Source organism: Canis lupus, chromosome 8, assembly GCF_011100685.1.
Source record: "Canis lupus familiaris isolate Mischka breed German Shepherd chromosome 8, alternate assembly UU_Cfam_GSD_1.0, whole genome shotgun sequence".
In the NCBI taxonomy this organism is placed as follows: domain Eukaryota; kingdom Metazoa; phylum Chordata; class Mammalia; order Carnivora; family Canidae; genus Canis; species Canis lupus.
The window spans coordinates 49,420,455-49,431,514 of record NC_049229.1 but is presented as its reverse complement, the minus strand read 5'-3'; the positions used below and the strand labels follow the sequence as shown (position 1 = coordinate 49,431,514).

Genomic DNA, 11,060 nt, shown 5'->3' with positions numbered 1-11,060 from the left:
GTGTTATTTTTGTGCTTTTGGAAAATTCCTAAGAATATCAGTGGTCTAACTCCCTTGAATTCTACTACACATTTTCTCATATTACTACTTTATTATCCTCCTCTGGCCTTAAAGATAAAGCATATTTGACATTTTTTAACTCCTCTTGAGAGTAAGGAGAGCTTAAAAAGTACATTAGGCCATCGAACAAATATTCTATCCCACCATCATGTTATTTACTTTAGCAGTACCACTAACTGAGATTTAGTGATCAGCAAACAACAGCCTGCCTGGGATCCCTGGGTGGCGCAGCGGTTTAGCGCCTGTCTTTGGCCCAGGGCGCGATCCTGGAGACCCGGGATCAAATCCCACATCGGGCTCCCGGTGCATGGAGCCTGCTTCTCCCTCTGCCTGTGTCTCTGCCTCTCTCTCTCTCTCTCTCTATCATAAATAAAAAAAAAACAAAACAACAGCCTGCCATCTATTTTTGCATGACCTGTGAGCTAAGAGTGTTTTTTTACAGTTTAAATGACTCGGGGTAAAAAAAAAAAAAAAAAAAGAAAAAGGAAAAGGAAAAGGAAAAGAAAAAGAAAAAATATTAAAGAGTATTTTCTGACATGTGGGAATGATATGAAATTCAAATTTCAGTGTCCATAAATAAAATTTTATTGGAACATAGCCACAGTTATTCATTTACATATCATCGATGGCTGCTTTCATACTACAACAGCAAAGTTGAGTAGCTGCAACACAGAACATATCACATATAAATCTCTAAAATATTTACTATCTGGCTCTTTACAGAAGTTTGCTGATCCCTGCTCTACATGTATTACAAGTTCTACTCCGTTGAGTATTTAACAATTAAAAAAACTGTTTGCTTTATTACCAAATCTATCAATTCTTTTCCCCATTCATTTCCAGCCACTTATAACTACTACAAGATACAGTGCTTCCTTGATCCTTTTCACGTGGGTTCCATTCTCTCCTCGTATTCTAAGCAAAGGGGACAAGCTCAAAGAAATCCAGATCAAGAAAGATGTTGGTAACCTGAAGCCTTCCTGTCAACTGTACATTTTCTATTTTTCTCAACAGTATTTAAGACTCATTGTTTTTGAAAATGCTTGGATTAAGCTTTGTCTAAGCTTTCCATATATAGTTAATTTGAGGAATGGCAATGATGTCACAGAAATATCACCAGTATTTTAAGGCTATGAGCAAGGGAGATAGGTATTTTCTTCATAAAGAAAATAATCTGTCTTACAAGATGCTAATTACATAACAGTATCACCAGTCTACTGGTATTTGAAAATGACTATTTCATCAGATAGACATTTGCTAATTCTATTTATTCCCTCAGAAGGACTTGCATTATGGAAACCTAATCGTATGTAAGAAATTGTTAGCATAATTTGATGAAGACAAAAGTGGGAACTTCACGGCTGGAAGTCTGCACATAAACACTATGATACATCATGCAAAAATGTAGTGCTAGCTAGAAAAATAGAAGCAAATATTTCCAAGTTATAGGCCAAAGTTGGCCAGTCTTGCAGATTTCATTCACTTCTGGCTCAGAGATCATGACTTCTCTGGAAAAAAAAAATCAGATTAGTGGAATTTTAATAATGATTTAGTCAACTATAAAATGTTAAGTTAGCTAAACAACAGAATGTTTACTATTTTATTAAAACTAAGCTCCTATCTTTCAATAAACACAAGTTTCTTTTACACTTTTATATATAGTTCACAAGGTCAAAAAGTTAAAAGATGTCATGATCCTACATGTTCTTCCTATTCCAAAATCTTCAAATTTGTTTATAAGTTTTTTGCTATGACCACAAGTAGTGCCTTTAGTGTCCACTCTACTTGTGGTCTTCCAAAGCTTAGTCAGGAAGACAGAAACTCAGCCTTTGTTAATCTTCAGAAAAAGTAACTAGACAAAACCCACAAAGATAGCAGGTATGAAATCTTGTCTTTTCCCAAAATGGCAGCAACTCATACAGGCATCAATGCCTCCTGTCTTTGCCTTGGGAGCTGTTCTGTACTCCCTATTCTCACGTGATTCTAACTATAAATAGTTTGCATACAAAAAATCTTCCTAGAATCTCTAAAATTTCTAAAAATGTATTAACCCTACAAATAATTTATACAACATTCAAAAAATTCTAAATTGGGGCAGTAAGTTTCTCACAGAAAAAGGAGGAAGAATCCCCACCCCTATTTCTCCTAAACTTTTACTCATTCACTTGGTAAGCATTTATTATTTACAATATACCAGAAACTGCTCTACCCAGTACTAAAACTAACAAGAAAACATGTCAATAACAATATCAAGGTGTACATTTTATTAAAAACCTAGTCCAGACTCTGGGAGAAGGCTGTGAAAACAGAGAAGAATGCTTTCGAATGAATAATACTCTGCAAAGAAGGAGGTGGTCAAGCCTACATTTTAACCTTATGACACTGAAAAACCACATTTCAGAAGCCAAAAAACATCTCAAAAGTACTCCTGTGTGAGTAAAAATAGTTACAATATATCACACTTCTCTACAGTGGTTTTCACTAAAAAATGTTCCCACACTTAATTCAACAGCATTGGCACCAATTTAAATAAGACACAAATAAAATTAAAGCCTGGGTTTTAAACCACCAATTGTGTTACCTAATTACTATAACATTGTCAGAAAAGCAACTGAACCACATCCAACTGAAATAATGGATATGTAAAGACAGTCACCCCAGATTACAGTTCCAGAGACTTTCCTCCCACAACATTTTATAACAAAAACTTTTAACATATGAAAAAGTTGAAAGAAGTTCCAGTTACCATTCATACTCCATCACATCACCTACTGCACATCACACATTACAACTAATATTTTGCTTTTTCTGTTTCATCACACATCTATACATCTAATCTTCCCACCCGGATATCTTTACAATTCAAGGCACTTTTGGCAGACCAGATGATTGGGCATGGCATCCATTCTCAGAGAAGTAGATTATCATAGGAATCAAGCTTAATAAAACACTATTGATACCCCACATCCACTTGAATAACTAATTAATTCCAGGGCAAACACTCTTAGCTAAACACTGCAAACCCTGGTAAGAACTATAAAATGCAATCACCTGGGCGGACTGGGTGGCTCAGCGGTTTAGTGCTGCCTTCAGCTCAGGTCATGATCCTGGCGTCCCGGGATCGAGTCCCATGTCAGGCTCCCCGCATGGAGCCTGCTTCTCCCTCTGCCTGTGTCTCTGCCTCTCTCTCTCTCTCTCTGTCTCTCATGAATAAATAAATAAAATCTTAAAAAAATAAAATAAAATAAAATAAAATGCAATCACCTGAACTGCTCTTAAAGGAGCAACTAAAGGGTATTTTTTCAAGTTAGCAAAAACTCCCAGTTATAAAGTTTTTAAAACTACAGTATTTTTATTCTACAGAAAAGATCAATGTTTCGGTCTAAGTTCCCTAAATATTGAAACTCATGCTTGTTGGTAAAAGCACAGTCAATGGATTGAAAACCCCATCTCAGTATCTAAAAACATCAGCACTAGCTCTCAACTCAAAGTCAATTTTACCCCCTTTAACTCCCCCCCCCGACCCTTACCCCCCTCTGCATCCACAGGGTCGTTTGGCAATGTCTGGATAAACATTTTTTCAGGACTTGGGAGCAAAGGAGGGGGAAGTTGGTGTCCTACTGGCCATCTACTGGGTAGAGGCCAGAGATACTGCTAAACATCCTACAATGCACAGGACAAGCCCTCACAACAGAGAATTTATCTGGCTCAAAATGTCAGTAGCATCAAAGTTGAGAACTCTCATCTATACTGAACCAACCACAGGATGGAGAGGGCGGAGCATTATGTTAAGGGAAATACCACTTCAGAGGAGGAGAGGAGGCTGTGCACTTCTGCTGGATAAAGTCAGCCTTCAGGGACAGAAGTCAACATCCCATAATAGCAACAATGTCATTCTCTTGTCAGGGCCTCAAAGAGCCTGAGGCCTCTGGATCCCAGGAATCATGAGAAGGTAGCCGGATGGACCTTCAGGCCAACTGATAAACTGCAACTGCTCAAGTAGTACAGATCACCCCTCCCTGCCTAGCCCAGGCAGAAAGAAGATGCTACACAGAGAGAAGAGAGAGAGAGATATCCAGGCTGCGAAAGGAAAGATCTTGCTCTTTTCGATGTCCTCAATACCTAGGCACACAGCAGGCATTCAGCAAATGTTACATAAATGGAATGAACTCCTTCAGATCAACTCTATTGCTTCCCCTTGTATGGCCTTCGCAGCATGCCACTTCAATCTAATCCTACTTCCTGCATGTGAAAGGTGAATGGGCTGTTTTGAGGATGTGATGACATGAAGCATGTGAACCCACGCTGCAAATTCTAGAGCATTACAAAGAGGCAAAGGATGAAAGATTCAAAAGCTACATCTAGGGAGCTAATTCTGTATGTGCCCATTATTATTATTTGAGACATTAATAGTAATTTCCTGACAGTTTTTTTTTTATTAAAATGGTAATCTCAATTCAATAGGACTCTCATTAATACTTCAAAAAGAAAAAAATGCTATGGTAATCAAATCTATTTTCATTTTGAATGGATAAATAAATGTGGCCTATGAAATCTAGTATTTTCCCTGGGTTTCATCCAAGAGAGGCAGACACAGCTCTAAGCAGATATCCAAACTACGTGTGTCTCAAGAAGGAGTTTGGCCTTCCAATTGAGTTTAAGAAAATTATCAATATAATTGTGCCTTGAGACAACTGTAGCCAGGGCCATCAATTTGACTGCAACAATGTAAGTCTGAATCTAAACCATCCAGCAAAGCTGCTTCCAGATTCTGGACTTCAGGAACTGGAAATATTTTTTACTTAAAGCTACTAAACTTTAGGGCAGTTTCTTTCTGCAGCAATAAATAATACTGCATTTTTATGAATTCTTTTTTGAAAATAATTCCCTACTTTCTAGCCCTAACAAGAAGCTTCTAGTTTCCATAAGACAAATCTCTCTGAATTCTCATAATGGGGAAGAAAAAAACACAGCTTGTCTTCTGCCCTGACAGCTTGCTGATTCTTTCGTATTCCTAATCACAAAGGGCTGTAAATTTAGAACTAAATGAGAGTAGTTTATACCTATCTCAATTAAAATAAAGAGGTATAGAATTAGTTTGTCACCTATAATCACAAGGTAAGTTAACACTTCAGTTCTTCACCCATTGAATTTTTTTTAAGTAGGCTCCACTCACCACTCTGAGATCAAGACCTGAGTTGAGATCAAGAGTCAGACACTTAACCAACTGAGCCACCCAGGCACTCTTTTTACATCTAATTTGAAAAGAAACAAGCAGGATAGAGTTTAGGGCCTATACCATCATGTTAAAAGAGTAGAGGTTTTCATTTTAATTTTTTATTAAATAATTCATTTAACAAAAGTTTAAAATTATCTTAGAATTCAGAAAAAAACAAAGGAAGTCACTCCTAAACCCAGAGCCCAAAGACATCTTTGCTCAATTTTTTTCCTGGATCAAGGTGATACATTTACAACCATATATAATCAGACTTCAGAGTCTAAAAGTAAATATGACTGAGGGAGAGGTTTTTCAGAGAAATATCGCACATCAACTGCAAAATCATTCTCACAGTAAGTTATAAGTATGTGTAATGAAGGAGTCTTTTCGTTTCATTTAGAGGAGACCATGAAAGAAATCCACCTCACTGGTTTCACAGGCTCATTAACTCAGCCCCTGCAATCAGGTACACTTTGTAAAGAATGATTTTCCTCACAACTCTTCTATTGTGCAGGGGGGCTGTGCCTTAGAGAGACCCACCCACCCTTTTAAGACTTACCTTTCTTTAGAGCTAAAAGTGATTCATCTTCAGTTAGATGAAATGTCTTTTCAGAGTAAATTTTTAAAGAGCATATATTCTGAGACCTGAATGTCTTAAGAATGTCTTTCTGCTGCCTATCTATATGAAATCTATCTTGGCTATATATAAAACTCAGGGAGGAGTGGGAGAACAATCTGCCCCCCCCACACACACACACACACTCCAAATTCTACAGATAACTGTAGCCCCTCACATTTAAACTGTAGGGATAAATGCTGGCCTTGTTTTCATCCCTTTTGAGATTGTTCTTTATTCCTGTTCCGCCCCCACCACCAATGCAGAATGTAAAATTTTGCCAGGGTATGTCCAGGTAAATGTGTCTTTTCATTTGTTTACCATTTTAATCTTTATACTTAATTTTTTCAACCCAGGAACACTTTTTCTCTTTGGTTGTATTCTTAAAATCGTTATTCTATTCTAATGCTTCAGTGTCTTCCTTTGGAATACTTACATACTTACAGACTGGCCTCTTATCCTCTGTCTTCCAGATCTATCCACTTCTCTGTCATTTTCACCACCTCTCTGCATTTTGGGAGGGCTTCCAAAGTTTTCCACATTAACTCGATTTTCAGCAAAATGAACTGTCCTATTTTAACACTGCAGTTACATTTCAAATTTCCCTACAATTCTCCTCTACGCAAAACTACTGGGTTTTCAAATAGCCACCTTTCTGTCCTTACAATTTACGGCTCCTGTTTCAAAGTAAAATAAGTCAGTCAGAGAAAGGCAAACACCATATGAGTTCACTCAGATGTGGAATTTAAAAAAACAAAACAGATATACATAGGGGAAGGGAAAAAAGAGGGGGCAAACCATAAGGGACTCTTTACTATAGAGAACTAAGGGTTGCTAGAGGGTAGGTAGGTGGGTGGGGAATGGGCTAGACAGGTGATGGGTATTAAGGAGGGTACTTGTAAATAATGAGCACCAAATATTATATGTTAAGTGATGAGTCACTTCCTGAAACCAGTATTACACTTTGTTAACTAGAATTTAAATACAGACTTTAAAACAAACCAACAAAACCAACCAAACAAAAACAAAGTGGCTAAGTCTTCTTGCATCCTAAAGATTTTTGAAAATGTTCTTCTGGTTTCCACTGGCAGTAATTTTCAAAGATGTGTTTTTCCTCTCAACTTTTGAGATGATGTTCCTTTTCCCTTATTCTGCAGGCCTTGTTCAAAAGCCTCTTGTTGAGTACTGGTTCACCTAGAATCTGATTACTTGTCAATAGAAAGGGTATGTAAATTACCCCTGATTCCATTCTCTATTTCCCTGGACGTGGGAAACATGCTCTTCTCACATCTACAACTGGCCAAGACTATGTGCAGAGCCTCTAGCCTAATAACTCAGTGTCACTGGTAGGCTTTTCTTTCATATAGCTATGTTGGACTAAGACAGGATCTTCTAACTCTCATTGCCTTATTCTGACCCCATTCCAAGGGTCTGCGATATATAAAACATTATGATTTCTAGAATGCATCACTAAGAGTGATTTTTCCTTCTCTGCCCATGCCAACTGAAAACTTTATTCTTGGCAAATATATTTCCCAGGACTCAATTTGCTGTGACTACCTCTAACCCAAACACAAATAGACACATAGAAAACACTCATTTCCTATCCAACTGTACTCTGGGAGTTAAAGCCTCCAAATAAAAACTGAAAGATACAGATTGGGAAGTACAGTAGTCCTCCCTTATCCATGGCAGATACTTTCTAAGACTCCCAGTGGCTGCTTGAAACTGTAGCTAGTATTTAACCCTATATATACCATGTTTTTTCCCATACATACATATCTATGATTAATTTATAAATTAAGCACGGTAAAAGATAATAAAATAATAAAATAGAATATGTATAATAAAAGTTTTATGAATGTGGTCTCTTTCTCTCAAAATATCTTGTTATACTCACCCTTCTTAGGATCATGTGAAAGGCTGAAATGCCTAAGAAATGAAATGAAGTGAGGTGAATGATGCAGGCATTGTGAGTGAGTACTAGCCTACTGCTACTACTTCTGATGACATGTCAGGACCGGATTGTGGGTAACTAAAACCACAGAAAGAAATGATGGATAAGAAAGGAATACTGTACGCAACAACACTCTAGCTCAAACATCAGCTGCCTCATTTTCTGGCTGAAGTGAACCTTGCACTTTGAACAAAGGTCTGACCATAGAGAAAGGATGAAGGCCCTCACTACCCACCTTCAGCGCAGGCTCAGCCCTGCTGCTGTGGGCTTCCAATGGCACATCTATCAGCCTTGTGGCTTGAGGAAATCTTGGCAAGAGGCCAACTCTAGGCCCTAGGTTCTGGTGATGTGAGTTTACAATGTTTTATGTCTTCATAAGTATTTTAGTGGGCAGCTGATGCTGCTTATCAGATAGATGCTTTTGAAAATACGAAGCTGCAATGACGTATTGGAATGAGGCTGTGATTGAAAAGAATGACAGAATCTCAGTGTTGCAGGGATCTGAGTGGTCACGCAGCGCAACCTCTCCAACTCTGTAATAACTCAGGACATGGTCACCAAGGCCCAGGGTCGAATCCCTTCAGTGACCTAAAAATCATTACCTTGTGAAACAATTCATTTCATTTGTAGAGAGTTCGAATTTGGGGATGTAATATTTTATACTGAGGCAACATTGAACTCTCTGTACTTTCGAGGAGTCCTACCTCTGTCCTCTGGGGTCCCACAAAATAATCCGAACACATTTCTTTCAAGAAACAGATCTTCAAATACAGTAGTATCAAATCCACCTCCAAAGCTGCCTTAGTTGTTCCTAAGGATATACCAGCAGAACTGTGAATAATCCATGTAGGCACACTATGCCGGCTATTCAATATCCTCAAATGCAATAGTACTATTTGCAACAATGGCAAATGTACTCTTGGTCAGCATCCCCAGTTATGGAATACAAACAGAACCACCTCAATCTACTACATATATTCTTTCCCACAGTTCCAGTAGCCCCTGATTAATGACCAACACTTGCAAAGAAGGCTACTTACCTTAACCATGAAATAATGAATGCTATTGATCCATACTGCTATGGAGAATTACTGATCACCCAATCTTTGGTTAAAATGGTCCTCATTTAGCAATTTCTCTGTCACAAATACCTGGAGCAAAGCATGCTCATAATTAAAGAGTTTGGGGGAGTAAAAGTGAAAAGTGATGGACAGAGATCTCAGCTTTCTCCCATTTATTCTTGCTTCTGAGCTATTGTTTGTGTCAGAAGGGATATTGATTTTCTATAAAAATAAGAAAACAAGAGGCACCAAGGGGCCGCAGAAGGTCAGCCTGGGCTGGAGAAGGAGGGAGGAGGTTTAGCACTCTATCTCTGTCACTTGCCTTCTAAGAGAAGGGAATATTTTCTTTCCTGTGAGATTGGCCTCTAATACATCACTCAGGAAGGCTCCTGACTGAGACTTCAGGCCAACATCAAACCAGTTCCCTTATAAAAGAACAGAAGCTAAACTATATTCAAGGGGAACAAACAAATGATGTGTTAGTGAAGAATAGAGCAAAATCATGCTATGAATCACCTAATAGCTGCTATACAGATGATATGAATAAAGACAGTAGAAACTAATTTTACAAAATAATTGCTCCATTTTAGAATGGAATACACATACACAGGAAAATATTAAAATAATAATTGATCTTTTGTAGGCATAAGAAACTTTTACATCATAACCACTTTCAGTTCCTCAGAACTCCTGAAGGACTGGTTGGCACAGAACTGAAGGAAGAATAGAAAAAGTAAAGGAATTACTGGTCAAGCTTAAAACTATTCCATGGTTAATTAGTAAAGTTTAAGGAAATTAGAAATAAAGCTCTTTGGTTGAGACACACATTTTCAAACCTAAAACATCTGATACACATTTTTTAAAAGAACTCTATCCACTGACAAGGCTAAGTTAAGCTTAATGATCAGCCTCATCCTAATAATTTTACCAGTCGGATCATACAGGCTGACAATCTTCAACACCACTAATAAAAGGTAAAGTTCTAGTAGCACCTGGGTGGCTTAGTTGACTAAGCATTCAACTCTTGATTTTGGCTCTGGTTGTGATCTCAGGGTTGTGAGATCAGGCCCTGAGTTGGGCTCTGTACTCAGCAGGGAGTCTGCCTGAGATTCCCTCCCTCTCACTCTGACCCTCTGCACCCACCCCCATTCTTGTGAACATGTGCATGCACTCTCTCTTCTAAAACAAATAAATCTTAAAAAAAAAAAAAAAAGTAAAGTTCTACACTTGAGCTGTAGGTGAACAAACAGGCACATCTAAGCAGATTTATGAAAGAATAACCAAGATTCTTTAAAATATCTGTTAATGCAGAAAAAAAGATAGGAAGATTTCTCACAAACCAACTCCCCAAAAATCATATAATATCCAAATTGTAAATTATTATCTACTTAAACACACACTAATGCTAGTCCTATCCACAAGATGGGCTTAATAATCAAGGCAAGATTTTAGTTCCATCTTACTGTTGGGAAGCTGAACATAATTTGCAGTCAACCTCTCTTTCTCCAAAGAGTAGATTTAGGAGGAAAAGGTAAGAAGCATTTCTGTTTTAACTACAGATGAATCAACAGAAGTCAAAGTATATTTAAAACTCCTAAAAAATTAGATTCTAAAGAAGAATTATTCTCATTTTAGGTCTGCTACTACTCCACCAACTACTCCCTCAGAGCTTCAAGGACTTGGGCCTCCATTATTAAAAGAACTCTAAAGTCATGGACCAGGCATACAGCATAAATGGGGTATTTGTGAGAGAGAATACACAAGGTATTCTCAATTTGAAGAGAATAAATATTTCATAAGGATTGCTGCCTACTTCAACTTATTCAGGCTCTCAGATAACTAGAGTGTTTATCACAACCTATGAGCAATAGATGTGGGTGGGGGTGGGGGTGGGGGAGGAACTGGAAAGACTAAAGAGCCTCACTGCTAGATTACAGACTCTATGCCTGGAACCATTCCTGAACTGTTATCTTAAGAGCAGACATAGTTAACAGTCCCTCACCTACAATAACGTCATAACAAGAAATTCTGGGGAAGAAATAAACACAAGCTATCACAGCAAAAAACAATTTTTAAAAATCACAATTCTCAACAGTAAATTATTATGTTTGATACTGAAACATACTTAAATGACCCAATTGAGGGTTT

At 37.8% G+C, this 11,060-nt stretch overlaps 1 protein-coding gene and 1 long non-coding RNA gene across 9 annotated transcripts in view; one reads left to right on the top strand and one right to left on the bottom strand.

The window, feature by feature from the left end:
- Positions 1-11,060, bottom strand: part of GPATCH2L (G-patch domain containing 2 like) — a 55,781-nt gene that overhangs the window by 40,198 nt on the left and 4,523 nt on the right. The window lies entirely within an intron of this gene.
- On the top strand, positions 6,068-10,714 carry LOC111097112. Its single transcript, XR_005363565.1, has 2 exons — positions 6,068-6,189; positions 10,548-10,714. It is a non-coding gene; the product is annotated as an uncharacterized LOC111097112 (long non-coding RNA).